Here is a 20,859-nt window from a genome sequence, read left to right as displayed (position 1 = left end):
TGGCTTAGAGTCTGACATAGCTCCAGCAACTCTGACCCTGTGGGTTCTGTCCTTGAGCCAGTTTGCAACCCATCTTGCGACATATGGGTTTACATTTACGCTGGTGAGTTTGTCTATGATGCAGAAGTGGGGTATTGTGTCAAAGGCTTTTGCAAGGTCAAGGTAGGCTGTGTGAACTGCCTTACCCTCATCAATGGCCTTAGTGACCGTTTCAAAAAAGTCGACCAAGTTCAAAAGGCAGGATCTGCCCTTGACAAAGCCAAATTGAGTAGGATCCAATGTCTGTAGGTCCCCAATGTCTTTGTTTATGAGTTCCATAATGATCCTCTCCATAGCTTTGCAGACCAGGCTCGTCAAGCTTATGGGGCGGTAATTTCCAGGGTCCGAAGCACTGCCTTTGTGAAGTGGGACCACTGTTGCCGTCGCCACTCTTTGGTATGGGGATCCTGTAGTAAGTCTAAGATTAAACAGCAGCCTTATGTGTGGGTTTAGTTCCTCTTGGAGTACATGTAGCACACAGCCCCGGGACACCGTCCGGTCCCATTGATGCTGTGTTTTTAGCTTTAGAGAGGGCGGCTTTCACCTGGGCATCTGAGATGTTAGGGAGGCTACACTCTGCTGGGATAGTTATTTCTCCTTTGGGGAGGGAAGAAATTTGCACTGAACCTGTCTGCCAGAATGTTGGCAATGTCAGTGGGTTCAGTGTATTTTGTGTCATTTTGGACTAACTCTGAGCATATCTGGGAGTTTCCACCCAGGTTTCTAACATAGCTAAAAAAGGCCTTGTGATTGTCTTTTGTGTCTTTTGCGATTTTTCTCTCAAAGTTGGCCTTGGATGATTTTATGAGTGATCGTGTTTTTTTGCTAGTACTGATCAGAGACGCCTTCCCTTTTAGGGATTTTGCTCTGTCATGTAGTAGCTTCCGCCTCCTGTTGTAAAGTTTGTTTATGGCTGGGGTCCACCAGACCGGGCGCCTGCCTTTGGGGGAATGGGTCTTGGTTTTATTTGGGATTGCATGATCCATGCATTCTTGAAGGTGCCCATAGAAGGCATTTGCAAAGGATTCAGCAGTGTGGGTTGTGGTTTCCACTGGCCCAGGGGCCTTGAAGGATACCACTTCAGTCATAAGAAGTGTGAAGTTTGCTTTTGAGAAGTTCTTCACTGTGGTCTTTTGTGCAGGGGGTGGCGGCGGGATGTGGATTTCCAGTGAGATCAATTTATGGTCTGATCTTACCAACGAGGGATATACTTCCGGTGTGGAGCATTTTGTCCCCATGTTTGTGATGATCAGGTCTAGTATATTGTCTCCTCTTGTGGGAATGGTGACTAGTTGTTCTATTGCATTTGAGTTTATGAATTCTAGGAACCTTTGGGCTAGGTGTTGGGGCTTGAGTAATGTTCCCAGTCTATTTTTGGGTAGTTGAAGTCTCCCAAAATGATGGTATTTGGAGAGACATTCATACTCTCCAGTGTCTTCAGGAAGGCTGTGTGGGGTTCCTGAGTTTGAGAGGGTGGTCTGTAGCATGCTACAAACTGTAAGGCAGTTTTGCCTATGGTTAGTTGCACCTGGATAGTCTCCGATGCTTTGTGCGTTGCCACTAACCTGGAGGTGTGGGTATCTTTGATGAAAATGGATACTCCCTCCTTTTGTGGTTCGTCCAAGTTTTGGGGCCGGAAAGCATGATATGAGGTAAAACCTGATAGTGCTGGGGTGCTCTCAGGAGCCTTGAACCAGGTTTCAGTCACTGCATAGACATCGATGTTCTCCATACTGAGGAGGGCTTCGAGGGCGTGCATCTTGAGGTTTAGACTTCTGGCATTGAGCAGCATTACCCTTAGTTTTTCCACTTGTGTTTTCTAGGGAGGTAGGTTTGTCATTTGAGCCTTGCCTAAAAAGGCACTATGGGGGTGGCAAGAGCCTTGGCCAATATCCGGAAGCCCAGGGGTGACAGGTGCAAGCCATCCCTTGCTTCTCAAGCATGTCATCCCAAGCAGACAGACATTGGATCCCCTTAGAATGACACCAGTAATTAAGCCAATTGTTAAAACTGATCATTTTGTCTTTGTACTGTGGCATCATTCTTGGTGAGGGTAAGATGATGCTCAGGGTCAGGGTCATACCGGCCTGGGCTACATAATCAGAGAGCTCCTCTATGTCTCTTTGCATGTAGTCCAGGGAGGTACGTCTCAGGTCGTTCACACCGGCATGTACAATGACTGAGTCATATTTGTACTTGCTGTGGAGTGACCTGAGTGCTTGTGTTATGTGGCGGATTCTAGCTCCGACAGGCAGCTTACTGTGACCTTTTCCTTGTTCAGTCTGGTGAGCGGGACGTCAGTGTATCTGACTATGGAGTCACCTATTACAAGTGTGTCTGGCATGTTGTTTGGCCTTAAGGGCTGTGACTGTTTAGCACACTGACTTTGTGAACTATGTGTTGCATGTGCTATGTCTTGAGGTGGTGGTTGCTTGGGTGTCTGCTTTGGAGGCCTCTGTTGTTTTGGTAGATTTTTAATCAGCCTCAGTATGTTTTTGTGTGTCTATGTGTTTGGTTTGCTGTTGTGATAGTTCTATGTGAGACTGGGTTTGTGGTGTGCGTGGTTACCTTCTCCTCCTGACTGGTCTTGCCAGTACTGAATTGAGAGAGCTCAGCCTCCAGTTTGGCTATATAGTTGCATCTCTCGCATATATTTGTATTTGTTGGGAGGAGGAGAGGGTTGTCTGTGTACATGAGGCAATTGTAACATTGCCTCAAGATTAGATTCACCAGCTGAACAGGAGAGGACGCCAGCAACTGACCCTCGACATGCTAGAAATAGTGAAAAACATTGCTGTGTAACTGAGTCAGAAAGGACCTATAGGGAGATGTGTACTCAACAGAATTTAGGTGAATGAAGTACTTTCTTTTGTTTAAGAGTGCTTTACCTGTATAAAAATGCTTTAGGAGCAAGTGCTGAGCTTTTCAGATAGAGTATAGGCTGTTTAGATTGCAAGTAGAAACAGTTCTAAGGGAAAAATTGAAGAGCAGACTTGCCGGAGCCAGAAAAAGTTTAACCTTGTTTAAAAGGCGGATTTTAAGCAGTGAACTACAAAAGAGCTAGGAATGGTCCCAAACAACCAATTACTACAGCTTCTTGTGCTGAGGTCACTTCCCCCAAGGACAGGTAGGCTGCTCAAGGCTCCCCACTCCCACTGGTGAGCAAAGAAACTTCCTTCTATCCAAGTAAGGTAATGGACAACACAGGAACTACACCACAGCCCAGAATACAGCAATGCCTGTATACTGGTCTAAACTAGTCGAGAAAGGCAGGAAAACAAGGATTTTTTTTTGTTTTTTTGTAGAAATACACAGAAAATGCAGAGACAGTGATAACTTAGTTACACAGGCTAGCACACTTTAGTGGGCAGCCTCCACAGTTAAATTAAACAAACAAACAAGCAAACTTTCGATTAAATTCGACTAAATGTAACTAAGTGCAGATTTAAAAATAAATGCAGTAATCAGAAAAAAAAAACAGTTCAGGCTAGTTTAAAGTAAGCAACAGAAGCTATTTCCAGTGAAAAAAGGCAAATATACTTAAATCCAGAAGGTAGTCGCGGTTCCTTGCTGCTAGGACCACTCTGTAAACCCACGTGGAGCTTGTCTGAGCAGTATAGCCAGAAAAAAGCCTCTTGCTTTCAAAAGCACCTTGGGCAGTAGAGGAAGAGGTGGGAAGGCGTAAACTGTCCGTGCTGCCCAACTGAAAGAAAGGCCCACTCTCCAGGCCTTTGGATGAAATGTCCTTGAGCAGAATTTTGTCAATTGATGATTTTTGTGGGAGGCAAAGAGATCTATGTCTGGCCTTCCCCAGGCTTGGATTATCTTTGTAAACACTTGAGGATGCAACTTCCATTCGTGAGGGTCTGTCATATTTCTGCTTAGATTGTCTGCCAGCGTGTTTTCCATACCTTGAAGCACGATTTGCCATTCCAGAGCCCTGTTCCAAAGTGACATGGCCAGCCTGCACAGGGGGTATGAATGTGTTCCTCCTTGTTTGTTTATGTACCACATTACTGTGGTGTTGTCTGTTCTTATTAATAATTGCCCTGGATGCAGGAGGTCCTTGAAAGCTGTAATTGCATTTATCACTGCTAGCATTTCCTTTTGATTGATGTGAAGGTGCTTTTCCTTTTGGGACCATTTGCCCTGAATGCACCTGTCATGTGGTCTGAGGCGCCTGTTGTGATGACTTGATTTGCTTGAGGTTTGCAGAATGGTAGACCTGCATTTGTTTGGCATGCTTGAGCCCACCATAGAAATTCCTTTTGCAAACATGGAATTAGTGGTATTATTGTTTCCAAACTGTGGCTGTGTTGAGACCATAGGTTTTTTAGGTACCATTGAAGTTTCCTCATATGCAACTTTGCACATGGGATTAGAAGAATGCAAGATGCCATGAATCCCAGAGCCTGCAGGATTTTCCTTGCAGTTAGCCTGGTACAATTTGCTAGTATCTTGAAGTACTGAGTTAGTTGCCCCTGTTTTTCTGGCGTAAGATAGGCCATCTGGGTGTTTGTGTCCAAGTTGGCACCCAGAAAAATTATTTTCTGAGATGGTGTTAGCCTGGATTTCTCTTTGCTGACTGTGTATCCCAGAGAATTCAATAACTGTGTTACATAAGCCAGATGTTCCAGAAGTATGTGTTTGCTGTCCGCTTGGATCAGGCAGTCGCCCAAATAAGGGTATATTTGTATCCCTTGAAGTCTGCAGTAGGCAATTACTGATGCCAGGCATTTCGTGAATACTAGATAAGCCAAAGGGCAATGCAGAGAATTGATAGTGGATTGAACCTGCAAGAAATCTGAGGTATCTTCTGCAGCTTTGTCTGATTGGGACATGCAGGTATGCCTCCTTGAGGTCCAATGTTACCAGCCAAGACCCCTTGCCCAGCATGGGAAGAAGCTGCTGTAAGGTGACCATCTTGAATTTTGGTAGAAATGTGTTTAGGATGGATAAGTCCAAAATGGGTCTCCAATCGGTTCCCTTCCTTGGTACCAGGAATAGTCTGGAATAAAAACCTTGACCTTGTTCGTGAGTAGGTACCTCTTGAACAGCTTTCATGTCCATGAGCTTTGAAATTTGTATTTGAGCCTCTGCCCTTTGATTGTGTGGCAGGGGCATACCTCTCATTTTTGGAAGAGTGTGAAAATGAAATCTGTAGCCTCTGTTTATAATGTCCAGGATCCATTTGTCTTTTGTGACAGTATGCCAATTTTTTGAAAATAATGCCAGCTTTCCTCCCAAGGGTGCTGCCACTTGAGCCTTGCTTGGCATGCAAAGGGGAAAGTCATTGGGTTTGTTTCCTGTATTGCTGTGCACTGTCTTCGCCACCTCTTGATGCTGGAGATTGCCATTGTCTGCCTCTATATGATCCTTGAGATTGTCCTCTGCCCCTTGTGTGCCTGTATCTACCTCTTTGGGGCTTGTCCGTGGCTGGAAAGGACCAGTTTTTTGAAGGCCAATTTCTACTAAAACGTGGTGGTTGTACCTGTAGAAAAGCTTTAACAGTTTGCATAGATTTAGCTTTTTCTTCCATTTTCCTTAGTATCGCCTCAGCATTAGTACCAAATAATACATCCTTTTGTAAAGGAGCATCTAGTAATTTAGCTTTGGCATGATCAGGCAAGGTTTGTTCCCTAAGCCAGGCATGTCTACGAATGACTGATCCTGTAACAGCAGCTCTACTTGAGGCCGCTAGAGCATCATAACCACATTGTAAGGTGTGCTTACCCACTTGTTCTGCACTATGCATCATATCCTGCAACTCCTTCAGATCTGGTTGTTCAGGTTGTGACATTTTATTCTTTAATTGTGATAACAGAAACTGCTGATATTTAAGCATATGGAACTGACAATTTAAGGCCCTCATGGCTAGGGTGGCCCCACCTTTCTAAGGATCTAGACTCTCTTCGAAGGTAATGGATTCTTAGCAGTAGAGGCCTTCATTCCCTTGGGGCACTGAGAAATGGTTTCTGGGTCAGCATTATGGCTTTGTAAAGAAATTGGTGTGAGTTAGGAACTCTGTAGTACCTATCAGGCTTGACTGGGGCTGGAGGCAGGAATCCGGATTAAGGCAAGCCTCGAATAAACATCATCAAGTATGTCCAAGACAGGAGGTATCGCCAGAGGTCTGTGCTGAGGTAGCAGAAGAAATTCCCTAAGCCTTTTCTTGGAATCTGAAAAATCTTGGCCTTCCCAATGGAAGTGTTCCCTCAAGGTATGCAAGGTTTCCCGATGAGAAATCCTCTGGGGGATACAGAAGGAATGGACTGTTCTGCATCAGAATCTTCAAACTCTTCATCAGAATGTTCTGAAATAATGGAGCCCTGGTCAGAAGAGGGAGATTCTTCCTCCACTCTGGGTCTCTTGTCCGGTGGGGGTTGGGAACCCCTGATAAAAGTAATTAAATCCTCAGCCATTTTGAGCATCTGCTTTTTAGGCATGGGGTCTGGAGATGGGCCCTGTGCAACAGGCCTCTGGGAGTGCATGGCTGATTTAGACTTAGTAAAGGCCTTGATGGAAAAGGAAGAAGAAGGTCTGAAGACACCAAGGGTGGAAGTAGACCTGTCCACATTAAGAGGCTCAACACTCACAGTGGCGTAGTCAGGGTGTGGGCCGAGGAACCTGCGGTCTCGGTTACAGAGGACACCGCCAGAGAAGTGTCGTCGGTAGGCACCTCACTGAGAACCGGACCACGGTGTAGCCTTTTTTTGGCGTGGTCGGTAGAGACGCCGGACCTCGCTGTGTTTTGTCCTTGCGCTTTTGGACAAAACAGTAGTCGGAGTCTCCAACGACATTTTATAGTTAAAAGCTTTACCAAAAAGTGTGGGCTTACTCCCACAAACGCCTTAGTGCTGGGCGAACTCCGTAGCGGCATAATCATGTTTATTAAAAGTAGCACAAAAGCGACAGCCCAAGATGTGGTCTGGGCCTAAACAAGGTATACAGAGGGAATGGAAATCCTTACGGTATTTGCTTCCCACAAGAAATACAATTGTTAACTTTGTCTGACATCGGTCTGAGGCAAGAAAAGTTTAAAGACTGAAGAAAATGGCGTCGGCTGTGTCTTATATACCCTGTCGACTGCTGACGCAGGAAAGAAGACAACAACTGGCCGGACGCTAGGAGAACCCATCTGTAATGACTTCAGCTGTATGCACGATGAACATCTGGGGGAACTGGGCAAGGGGTTGGAGTGCCCATTTCCAAGGGGTTATAGTATTTTTTTTTGCACCTCTAAGATCTGCTTAGACTTCCACACAAAATGCTTCATATTCAAAACTGTCTCTCCAAAAGATGTTTCTTCTGCTGGAAAGTACGGCAAAATGGAGTCCTTATCATTTGAAAGCATTTATGAAAGTTCACTTGAGAGAAGTAGGCAGGTGAATGGGTTCTGAAACCTCAGTGTGTATACTGAAATCAGAAAGAGCTGACTGAGCTTCTAGCCTAGGCCTTTTAAGCTTTTTCTTAAGGGGTGGAGGCACATCTGAGGAAGCTAAATCTGACATCTTGGAGTAGGCCAAGCAAGCTCAGATGCTGGGTCGCAAAAAAAGTGTGAAGTGAGAACAAATGGGACTGCAAAGTCTTAGGTACAAAACACTGACAAATGGAACAGTCCTTGTAGCCATGTTCTACTCCTAAACAAAAAAGGCACTGGGTATGCAATTCTTTGTAAGGGATCGCTTACTGCACTCACACTTACCCTTACTAGTTGACATCTAATACCAATAAGGCAAGACAGTTTAAAAAGGTAAAGGAAGGTTCCCCAGTGAGGCACTTACCTGCTAATTTGAAGCAACGGTAACAACTACATAATGATAATCATTCCAACAGATATGTGATCCTGCATTCAGGCTGGCGGCAAGATAGTCTGAGGAATTACGCTTGTACATCTGCCTGCATACCACAACACTTGCAAACTAGGTCAAATGTTGGACACATGATCTTGGGAAGGTAAAGCTTTGGTACCATGGCTGGATGTCAGCAGTGATAACCCATCAGTTAAGAATAATGCAACAGTGGTTTCAGTCAGCACATCTCAGAGATATTTAAACTATGTTGTCTCACTACTATAGCTTCTGTGCTACAAGCCCTAAAATAACACAATATAAACAACTGCCACCACTGAAGTGCTCATCATGTTACCTAATCGTCTTCGGTATAGCGAATGGATGTTGAATAAAATCATTACTTTTATCTACAAAGTGAAGAACCGTTTGACATCTGCTGTGGTAAGGGTACACAGACCTATACCAGTTCAGGAAGGTGACAGAATTTTGTAAAGTGTTTTATGGGGAGTGGTTGCTCAACAACAACTTACTGACAAATGGATGGATTTCTGCATTAAATAATTAAGTAGTTCTACAGTGTACAGAAGTCTAGTATATCTGCTATGATAAGGGAATACATGCCAAAAGCAGATAGGGAGTATGACTGGATGCGTGCATTTATTTTTAATGTGGGTGGTGGGGGTGGTCCAAACCAACTTGCTAATGGGAATGGGGAACACAAGGAGGGTTGTGACAGATAACTGCATTAAATAATTGCACAAGCCTATGGAATATGGATGTGCTGTACCTCTTCTCATACCTCGCAAACACTGAGCATTAACTATCATTGCAGAGTCAGAAAGAGAAACACGTGGTTATTTTTCACATTATAAGTTCTTCTTACAATACACCCTATATAATAAGTGACAGGAAATGTCTGCATATGGGCCTTAGCTTATTTATTTAACAAGGCATGGCTCCATAACCAGAACTGACTTAAGAAGGAAATCACTAAGTCTACTACGAACAATGCTAAATCTTGGGGTCAAACCCACAGCATTATGGTTAAATCATAGCAGATGAGATGTCTGGGTGCACAGGCCAGTTGCAGGTGAACAGGGTGAATTTAAATGTCTATGATATTTTATTGGGGGTGATTCAAAGCAAATTGCTGAGCACAGGAAGGGTTAAAATGATGAAGGAGAAGACAATGGAAACAGGTATAGGCATCAATAGCCAACCAAATGTATGGCTGATGGACTTTGTGAGGCAGACTAAGTCCCTTGTAGGTAGCTGAGATAGAATATGTGATGCAATTAACAACCCTTGCATCAATGGGTCAAGATACATTGTGAAAAGGGTGGGGTGGATGAGATACATAGGATAATCAATACAGTGAAGGAAGGAGTAAGTGGGGCACATGTCTGTGTTTCACTAGACACAGGTCAGTGTAGGCTGATGACAGGTTGCATGTCAGAACATGGTCCATCACCATGCTGTCCTACTGGACCTCTATGGGGAAGAGACCTGTAGGGTAAACAGGCATAATTCTGGGGCTGCTGTTGCTACGGTGGGGTAGGACGGGTACAGAGGGTGCTGCACATTCTTCTGCTTGCTCACAGCTCACTGACGATAGGTATATGTCAGCATTTACATGCAAGTTCTCACAGGCAGACACTGAACTGTTACTGCCACTCTATACAAGCACAGACAGTGGATTCTGAGCACAGACAAGACTAACCGAGCCTTGAAGGAACATGTGCGGTGTGAGCTGTTTGCAGTTGTTAAAGAAGTTGAGGGCCATAACAGCTCAGCCCAACAGACCCACTGCAGATTCACTGATACGACTCAGCGGATCCCCTTCAAAACACTGAATGGTCATAACATCTAAGCTCAGAACATTGAGACCATAACATCTAAAACCCATACCATCTAAAACTCGTAACATCGAATTTCATAACATTGAAACATTGCTTCACAACTTCAAAACCTACAAATCACATGTAAATAACATCCCCTCTACCTAAAACACCACTAAAGTAGTAAACACACTTTGTACTACGTTTCTTCAGGGGAGCAAGCCCCCCCTGCACCCCCATGTGGGGGGCTCACCCCCCCCCCGTAAATTAAATATACCAACTCTGAGATCGCATTACAGTGGCATTAGGAAATTAACTTTTTCCCCACTGTAGTGCAATCTCGGAGTTGGTATATTTAATCTACAGGGGGGGCACAGCCCCCCATATGGGGGGGTACAGGGCAGAACATAGTACAAAGTGTGTTTAGTACTTTGGTGTTCCTTTAGGTGGAGGGGGTGTTATTTACATGTGATTTGTAGATGTTGAAGTTGTGATGCAGAATTTCGATGTTATGAGTTTTAGATGTTAAGGTCTCAGTGTTATGAACTTTAGATGTTTTGAAGGGGATCTGACTCAGCTTGGCAGCATAAAAGTCCATGCCACTGCATGGATAGGATGACCATCACAGAGCACCCGCACTTCCACACAGACGTTCCTAGCATCCTTGGGTGGGAAGAATGAAAGAAACCGGATACATGGTAGATGCCTGGATGTGGAAACTGAAATGGATACACCATCCCCATGTCTACATTAGGTAACAACTATAAGAAAGATGCATCCAAACTAGAGTCTTAACTTCTTGTAGTGGAGGCTCACTGGATATATGCAAATGACCCCAAAACAAAATACTGTGCCAGCTATATGGCTTCAGTACATCCAAACATTCCACTTATGTTATACTGATCACGTTAGGAAAAAGGCGAGGACATGGCATGTCTACAGCTATTGGGGTTCGGCTTTATTGGTCTCAATGTTCCCAAAACTACTTGAAAAGTAAAAACTAATTGGCATTCAGTAGCCATGTAGCTAAAACACTGATACGTTCTCAAAGGTTTATTTGCATTTATCCAAGTTGGCCTCCACTACAGAAGGTTTACAGTGAAGACTCTAGCTTGTTTGAGTCTTTCTTGCAGGTTTTACTGAATGGTTGTTGTGTGACCTTTTTACCCTCTGATTTGCATATCTGTGTTAAAGATGCACCTGCTTGGTATTTCCCTACAGTCACTAATACACATTTTAGTGTCATGTCAGTGCAATGAGCTCAGGGATGTTTAAAACCACCACAGCTCCTCTAAAGGCACAAAGGTATACAAAACAAGGCACACTTGTTCACATTTTGTGCACACACTGTTATCTGTACTGTAACTGCAGCACTGGGGAGTGGAACGTCACATGTTAGCAATGTTGCATATCTGTGTTTACCTGTCTGCCTTCACAGGTGTTATGGCTACAGGGTTCTTCACTGTGGAGCAGGGTATACTTAATGTCACTGCTGTACCAGAAACTGACAATGGTGGCAGCCTAACTGAAGTCCAATCATGGTGGCAGCCTAACTGAAGTCCAATCAGAGGGCACAGTGCCACTGTCAGAAGTGGTAAATGTTGCAAGCAGAATACCATCCACATTTAGTGGTACAGCCTGTGGAACCCAACCCACCTCTCCAGAGCCCATGGAAGGACAGGTTATGCCCAGCACCCCTACACAAAGAGCACTGTCACTGACTTCTCAAGAACAAGTAATGGGCAGTGATGCCACCACAAAGCATAGTGGCTGGGAGTGGCATGCCAGTGGCAATTAACATCATGGCTTCCACTCAACTCTCTAACTAGGTGTCACAATGGGTATAACATAACAGAGCAGGGCAGTCATCCAGCCATAGGTAGATGCCACCAGCATCATGGCAGAAATGATAGGTGTACTATATGACATGCATGAAAAGGTATATGATGGTGTGAAATACCGGACTCAATTGATTGCCATTTTCTACAGGCTCCTGAGTGCCTCCACTGTCTCTGTGAAGCCAGCTGCTCCTATGCTCCAGAGGCAATTGGCATCTGTCTCTACTGTTGGCACAAGCCAAGTAGTTCAAGTTCATGTACTGCTATCATCTCCATGATATCCACCGGTGGTGGGACTAGTATGGGATGGCATGGCCACCTGTGCAGACACAGCCTTCATGGCAGTCATGCCCATGGCAGAACCAAGGACTTGTGTTCTCAGTTTACTTTTGTCCTTGCCAGTGGGTGCTGATGTCCACTATTCCTCAGTGAGAATGTACGCATTGCTGGGGATGTTCATGATCTGTGCTATTGCCACCTGAGTTTCCACAGCACCTGTCAGAGTCACATTCATGCAGTACAACCACAATGCAGGAGCTGTGCCAGCCCGTATCTCATACTGAGCAAGTATCCACTAAATCTGGGCATCCACCCCCTCCCTGTACAGTAAACCCAGCTCCTTCAATCACCCAGCCATGTCACTTACCCGATCAGTTCCACATCCTTAGTCACGCTTTTGTTGATCCCTAACACTTTGTCTACCCATCTGTGCATGATGACAGATGTGCATGATAACAGCTGTGCCCTGTCCTCACCACTGTGTCACATGGATGGGCTATCAGGGTAATAAAGTTATGGTGCAGCGCGCATAAGTGAAATAGCAACATCCAACATCTGCTAATTCTGGATCTTTTATAATGGAAAATTGTGCTTAAGATTTTTTTTTTTTGTTAGCAGCCTCAAAAAGAAATTCTTAGAACGTCAGTGTAGAGCTTATACTGGAAATTACAAAACTGAAATGTGGTTCAGCCATATGCAATCCACCATGACTTTACAGCATGAAACACTCTAGTGCGAGTATCTACACAAACAACCAAAACACAGAAATTGTTCATGTTAATGTTAATGTTACTGGTCAGCTATCTCTACAAATTGGTGGTTTCCACAACAACTTGAAGTTATCAAAATACGATAATAAAAAGATTACTTGTAAATCTGTAATCACTTTAACAGTATGGTAGCTTTACTGGCTGCAGAATTAAATTTTCCCGAAATACTGGAAGACATCAGGCTCTTAAGGTAACATTTTTGATCCAGACTTTGATTCCCAGTTACCATTGCAGAGTAGATCAACAAGCCAATCTAAATAATACATACTGAATATTGTATGGGCTAGGGAATGCCTCACATTGAGATATACTGAAATTTGTCTAGAGCTTAATAATCCATACTATTTCAGTGTTATCTGGGAAATAACGGACAATAAAAGGGAAAGTTAGTCTTCAGCAAAATTGTACAAAAATATTTGTTCAGCTGATTACATCAAATATTGAAGTATTACTGAGAGACTAGTGACATGATCCACAAGTCAATAATATTTCATTGGGACGTTTTGCCAAGAAGTACAATGCTGCAAAGGAAATGCCCCAGAGAAAATAAGCCCTGAATGGTGTACTAAAAGAATGCAAAAGTTGTTAAAGCATCACTACTGAAAAACTGTTAAGAACATTTTATTGAATAAGATATATACACAGACAGATTAGAAACAGATATGTTTACTGTGGGAGAAATACAACTTGCTAAAGCTAACTATGAAGCCAATAATTACACTTACAAACAGCATACAACTGTTTAAAAAATTAAGAAGTTCTTAGAATATGAATAAAAATCTCATTGCAAAGACTGATAATACCATTCTGTCAGATGAAAGGGAGAAAGTAGATTTACTATGTTAAAGTTTATTTTTCCTTTAGTTGATTGAAAACAGATAATATGGTGCCCCTCTGTCTGTACTATCTGATCAACATTAAAGTCCACTGATATTGGAAGAAATGGTATCTCAGGCATTAAATCAAACAGATCAAATTTAGCAGCTGAACCTGGTGGGTTAAACTACTTCTTTATACACAAGAAAAATAGCTCTATCTACATACACTTTCTTCTTCTTCTTCTTTCGGCTTTTCCTGGTTAGGGGTCGCCACAACAGATCACCTGTCTGCTCATGATTGGCAGTGGAGTTTTACATTGTCGAGTTGCCAGCCCAGCACCCAACTTTCCACAGAAGGCACACACATGCACACACTCACACCTAGGGCCAATTTAGAGTGTCCAATCCATCTACAGCATGTCTTTGGGATGTGGGAGGAAAGCGGAGCACCTGGAGGAAACCCACGCGACCATAGGGAGGACATGCAGACTCCTCACAGAAGGCACCCCAGCCGAGAATCGAACCGGAGAACCTCTTGCTGTGAGGCGGCAATACTAACCACTGCATCACCGTGGCCGCCCATTATCTGCATACACTTATTTCAAATCATTATTTCACTGCTATGTCCCCGATGTATGAAGAGAATCACTAACTGCACCATTCCAAAGGGAAGTAATATCAACATTGTAGATGTCCATAAGCCTATTAGCCTTACTTGCAATACAGGAAAGAGCTTCATGGGGGCATTAGTACTATAATTAGATTTACACATAGGCTTTGATCTCGACTAACACGGCTTTTACTACTGGCAGACCTTGTGAAACCATCTTACTGAATTTTAATAAAAATGTTAATCATGTATTGTATGAAAATCCACCAGGGAATCTAATATTTCCAGACCTCTCAAAATGTTCTGACTTTATCCCAAATTTGTAGAAATAACCAAAAACTGGGAACCTGTAGCCGTAAAAACCAGCACTGAAATAAAATACGTTCAAGGTAACGTTCAGGAAGTTTATTAAAACTAACGTTTTCATCGTTGCAAATGAACAACTTCTTCAGAAACAAAGTAATCGCAACAAGTACTGTCAAATTTAAAAATTCTGCTCTGTGATTCAAGTTTCTGTGAACCAATCACCATCAACCCTAATGTTTAATTAATTACTAGTTGTTACATGAAGAATACCAAGGCGCAAACAACAAATTAATCTCATAATTTATAAAAACTGTCCAAATAAATATATATATATATATATAAACACGTATCGTATAAAATTATCAATAAAAAAGATGTTTATGAAGAGCAACAGAAATAAAACTGTATATAGTACTACACGGATTTTGCATTAATGCTTATAAACAATCTAGTAGGATCAATATATAAGGTAACTTTTCAATTTTAGACAACATGAAATATTACAGTTGTCGTTAAGACCTGGATAAGAAAATGCATTAAGATGTAATTGCCATTCAAGTTCACGGCATTCAAGTAATAATGATGTGGGGCCACCGCTAGTGTTGTCTAAAATTTGATCAATTGCCACAAAGGAAAAGGAATGGTCAGGTTTAACGCTAATGTGTTTAGCTAAAGCATTGTCTCTTTTACCTTTAGCAATAGCACAAGTGTGTTCGTATATTCTGTCCTTGAATTTACGATCGTTTTTTCTGATGTAAAACGCAGGGCAGAAGTTACACAAGGCTAAACAGACAATGCTTTTAGAGTTACAATCTAATCTATGTTGAATAAAAAATTTTTTGTTGGCAATCTGGAATGAGTTTGTAGGTTTTACATTTTTACACAATTTACAAACACCACATTGAAAACAACCTTTAGTTTTGTTATTGAATTTCAGTATCTTAGTTTCCAATAAGTTCTTTAAATTGGTGCCTCTCTTATATATAGTAGAAAAGTTAGAACCAGTCCTATCAAATAGTAAGTTGTCCTTACTGAGGAGCTGCCAATTCTTATGTAAAATAAATTGTACCTGTTCGCTGTCTTTGTTGAAGACCGTAATGAAATTTGACTTCTGTGAAAAGGAAGTCTTGGTCTTATGTTCTAGAGGTACAATGCAGGTTCCAGTAAAACTGACGGTACTCAACCTGACAATCAGCTGTTATACTACTATCTTGTATACTAGCAAACTTTTTGTCATGTAAAATAGCCTTAAAAACACCTGTTGTCCGCTTATTCTTAACTTCTATTACCAGTTCATAGATTAGTTTTTAGGATAACCTCTATTTACAAACATGTTAGTTAGATTATCACATTTCTTAACAAAATCAGTTTCTAAAGAGCATAGTCTAACTGCTCTAACTAACTGACCTTTGACGATGGAGTGTTTCTGCTTGAATGGATGCGCACTAGAAAAGTGTAGATACGAATTACAATAAGTAGGTTTTCTATAAATGTTAGAACACAAATAATTTTGGTCTAAGTTTTTTGTCAATTTCACATCTAAATAATCAATACTCATTGTGTCAAATTTATAGGTAAATTTAAAGAAAGATGTGGTAGTATTCAAATAGTCCACAAAGTTTCTAGCCCCTACTTGGTCACCTTTAAAAATAATAAATATATCGTCGAGAAACCTAGTATAGTATCTAATTAGGCTTCTCTTGTCTGGTAAGTCAAAGATGAAAGTTTTCTCCCAGCAGGCTACGAAAATATTGGCCAAGCTTGCTCTGCATGGTGAGCCCATAGCTACACCATGTTTTTGTAAATAATGTTGACCATTGAAAATAAAGAAGTTGTTAGTTAAGATGATATCAATTAGTTCAATAACTAAATCTATTTCGTCTATTGGGGTATAATTTTCTTTCAAGATCAACGCTGTCGATTCAACAGCTTCCATATGTGGTATAGATGTATAAAGGTCCACTACATCTATTGTCAAAAAGTTGTCTTGGGCATCTATAGTTAACTCGTTCAATTTGGCCAAAAATGACCAAGAGTCTTTACAGACTTGAGAGATTTTTTTCAAGTATTTCTGCAAGATGTAATCGACAACTTTAGCACATGGATAAGTTAGTGACGCTCTACCATCAATTAAAGGTCTCATTGGTGGATTAGAGAGGTCTTTGTGAATTTTCGGAATTCCAAACATAATAGGAAGTTTAGGAAATGGAATGTTTATGTAATTAAACATATCAATGTTAATTCTTCCTTCAATAAATAAATCTCTGAAGTATCCTTTAACTCTAGCTTGAGCAATATTATACTCATTAAGCGAGACTTTAGAGTAAGCTGGACTACAGAGAACGAATTCCATCTTTTTGTTATAGTCACTAGTATCAAAAATCACTAGACCTCCACCTTTGTCTGGCTTGATACATCTCACTGTTTGAGACCTTAGTAAGTCCAAGGCTTGAATCTGTTCAGGACTCACATTGTTAAAACGTTTAACCTGTCACCGTTTAAAAGGAATGTGTCTAATATCTAACTCACAAATGTTTTCAAATAAACAAAGCAACGGGTGTAGAGGAGGGTTAGAAACTAGATTGTTTATAAGCATTAATGCAAAATCTGTGTAGTACTATATACAGTTTTATTTCTGTTGCTCTTCATAAACATCTTTTTTATTGATAGGTTATAGGATACGTGTTTATATATATATTTATTTGGACAGTTTTTATAAATTATGAGATTAATTTGTTGTTTGTGCCTTGGTATTCTTCATGTAACAACTAGTAATTAATTAAACATTAGGGTTGATGGTGACTGGTTCACAGAAACTTGAATCACAGAGCAGAACTTTTAAATTTGACAGTACTTGTTGCGATTACTTTGTTTCTTAAGAAGTTGTTCATTTGCAACGACGAAAACGTTGTTAGTTTTAATAAACTTCCTGAACGTTACCTTGAACGTATTTTATTTCAGTGCTGGTTTTTACGGCTACAGGTTCCCAGTTTTTGGTTATTTCTACAGCGTTTGTTCTTTTTCTCATTTTTTTCTTGGTTTGTTTATCCCAAATTTCCTATTCTGAAAACTTTAGAAAACTCTGATATTAATTTGTACATTTATTACTGGACCAAGACTTTACTGATGCTCAGAACATTCAGAGTTCAGACTACATAACTTATCCAGTAGCAGAGTTGTCCCCCTTTACTCAGCCCTCATTATGACAACCATTAAGTATAATGCCCGCTTTGGCATTTTTTTTTCAGACACATGCAACACTTAGAATGCCCTCAGAAATACCTTACTAAAAGGATACCAGGCCTAAACAATATGTCCTACATGGACAGACTAAAAACCCTGTCACTATATTTGGTATCCTTCAGATTAAGAGGTGACCTGTGTCTGGCATACAAGGCATCTAATGACCCATTGCTGACGGATTTACTGCACAATAGCAAGTCAAATGGCATCAGAAATTCTCAGTCTAGGGATCTAAAAACCTCTTCTACAACATCAACAGAACAGTTTGGAGGTGTCGATATATATCGCAAAGAATACCGCTGCTCTGGAACAGTTTCTCCATCCATGTAAAACAAAGCTCGTCCTTGTCCATATTCAAGCGCAAACCAGATTTATGGATGGGAAATAGAAAATTTACTTCAGGACTGTCGACTTTACTACTAATGGACACAGGCAACTATTAAATGCTTTATCCCATGCATGGGTTCTCTCAAATTACCAAATTTTCACTAAGGGTAATATGTAATTATTGACCATGAGATAGGTAAGACCAGCCTAACAAAAACAGGGTAAATGCTACCAAGCCTAGAGTATAAAAATATTTTGCAGCATTATTTGGGTTGTTTGTTTCACTGGAAAGTAAATAATAATTAACATATTCAATTTCAGAAATTGTAATATTTATACAATATGGTAAAATGAATAGACATCTAAATTCAAATAGCAGTGAGATTTTACAAGTGGCTGACATTGTTAAAGATCTATGGGTATTAGTGGACAGTTTAACTTTTACACCAAATGCAATAGCCAGGAAATCCTACTCTGCAATGTATGCCATCATTTGAATGATTTCATCAAAATATGTGATAGAGAGTAAATAGCAGTTGTCGAGTGTTCTGTCCATAAAAGAACCCATGCTAGACTGCACAGAAAGATATTTTTATTTAAAAGATCTATAAGGTTTTTACAGATTACTATTCAAAAATTTGATTAAACAGCAAAAGTTGGCTACAGCTCTACAGTCTTGAGGTTAAGGAGTGGTATTTTCGGAAAAAGAAGCAAAGAAAATTTGTTTGATCTTGAAGTATATTTGCAGTAAGTGTGATGTTTAAAAGTAGTAGAGAGGTTTGACGAGCATCAGTGCTCCCATATTCAGGGAAGAAGGATGCATTTTGTAATTTTTCTGGGATATTCTTAGCAATGCAAGTTGAAATGAAAGTTTAAGACAATTCTAATACTTGTCTCCAAGTGCCCTCCTTTTTGAGGACAAGAAAATCCTTGAATAAAATAATTTTACCTTGTATGGACTGGTATAGTTTATATGATTCCTTAAGATAATGTGTGAGAAAGGATGGGAGGAAAGAGATGGGTCTGACTATGGGGATGAGAAGGAACTCAAAAATTTGAAGGAAAGTAGTCCCAATATTATCTGTATCTGTTCTGGATTATATCCAATACCCAAGTATATGTTGTGATCTGGATCCAAAGAGGAATACAGAGAAAAAGGTTGGTTTCCAAGTTTAGAGGATGGCTAGAGTAAGGAGAGGGTTAGGAAAACTAGAAATTCAGGCATTTCTCAAGGCCTGCCTTTGACTCAGGGCAGCAAACCTCTTTTTCTTGGACTTGCCTTGCCACTACTTTAAGTGTTGCTTTCATGTAATCTGCTAAGATTACACGAAAAGCTTTCTATAGAATGGATCAAGACTGGTGGTACTTCCTGTTTAAATTTAGGAGTGGAAGACTGAAAAATCATTTTAACTCCCTGTAGAAGTTCACATGTATCAAACTTTTTCAAGACATTCACACCAGAAGACGTGCCAAACAGTACATCCTCGTCAAAGGGAGAATTAAAGAATTGTGCCTTGATATCATCAGGCAAATCCTGAGACTTAAGCCAGACATATTTATGCATAACTAAACCAGTGACCAGACAAATCTATGCATAACTAAACCAGTGACCAGACATATCTATGCATAATTAAACCAGTGACCAGACATATCTATGCATAACTAAACCAGTGACCAGACATATCTATGCATAACTAAACCAGTAAACAGACATATCTATGCATAACTAAACCAGTGACCAGACATATCTATGCATAACTAAACCAGTGACCAGACATATCTATGCATAACTAAACCAATGACCAGACATATCTATGCATAATTAAACCAGTAAACAGACATATCTATGCATAACTAAACCAGTGACCAGACATATCTATGCATAACTAAACCAATAAACAGACATATCTATGCATAAATAAACCAGTGACAGCTGCTTGAGGTACAGCACCATATAGAGACGGGTCGACTTAGCCCCTGAAGGAGATAAATTGACCAGCACCTTATTCATCTCAGTAAAGGAATCGAGCAGGTACTTCGTCATGTGAACCTGATAGATAGTCAACTTAAAAGCAGGTGTAGAACCATAGATGTTCTTTCAAAACACATCAAAGGCTCTTCCACATATATCTGAAGGAACTGGATTTGTAGCAGTAAGGAGTTTAGATCCAGTTTCCATGCATAAGGAAATAAAGTACAGTTGTGCAAGTTACACTTACCATAACAGTAGATGTTTGAATTTCTCACTGCTGCAGTAGTCTTTTGGCTATATGGGCTGTATCCGACCTAGGATACAATAACTTGACTGCATCACAGAAACATGCTCTCTGGTTGAGTTCCAAGGGAATATATGAGGCCCAAAGAACCACTCTCGAATTCAAAGCAAGAATCAGGCTTGCATGACTAGTCTGCAGATGGAGAAGAATGTGTCCTCCACCTAATTTATGTACTACAATGGCCTAATGTTTAAGGTGTTGCCTTACAAACACAAGGAGCAGGGTTTGATTCTCCCATGGGGTAATTGGCTATGCTTAAAATGACCCACAAGGGCAGTTATCCTAGTACTAACTTATGAATCTATGAGATGCTGTTTGTGGTTAAGTGCAGGACCACTGGTTTCCAAACTGGTTTGGAAGTCTCGATGGCTAAAGTCACAGCTGATAATTCTTTGATACTGATATACTGCTTCATTGATTTAGGGTTCCACAGAATCTTCACCTCAGGATGCAGGTTTGTGCATCACAAGCTTTATCTGATGCATCCATGGTTAGTTCCTGAGGAGTTGTATCATATTACTGAATGCACAAATACTCAACACTCTGAACATCAGCCCCACAACATCGAAGCTGCAAAAGATTTCACGGCCAACAAAACATGTCTAAAACATCTTTATTTGCAAGAGGCAATCACCACTGCACCCCCACACCCACTGTTAATAATATATGCCAACTCAGAGAGCAAAGTACAGCCAGGAAAGGGCAAAACCCCGAACCCTGCT

The 20,859-nt window shown here is 41.0% G+C and overlaps 1 protein-coding gene across 1 annotated transcript in view; it reads right to left on the bottom strand.

Moving 5' to 3' along the window:
• Positions 1 to 20,859, bottom strand: part of LOC122813857 (zinc finger protein 883-like) — a 270,161-nt gene that overhangs the window by 114,239 nt on the left and 135,063 nt on the right. The gene's annotated exons all lie outside the window — the stretch shown is intronic.

This window comes from Protopterus annectens, chromosome 10.part0, assembly GCF_019279795.1.
Source record: "Protopterus annectens isolate FY-2018-M chromosome 10.part0, PAN1.0, whole genome shotgun sequence".
Taxonomy (NCBI): Eukaryota; Metazoa; Chordata; order Ceratodontiformes; family Protopteridae; genus Protopterus; species Protopterus annectens.
This window is presented reverse-complemented; position numbering and strand designations above follow the sequence as displayed.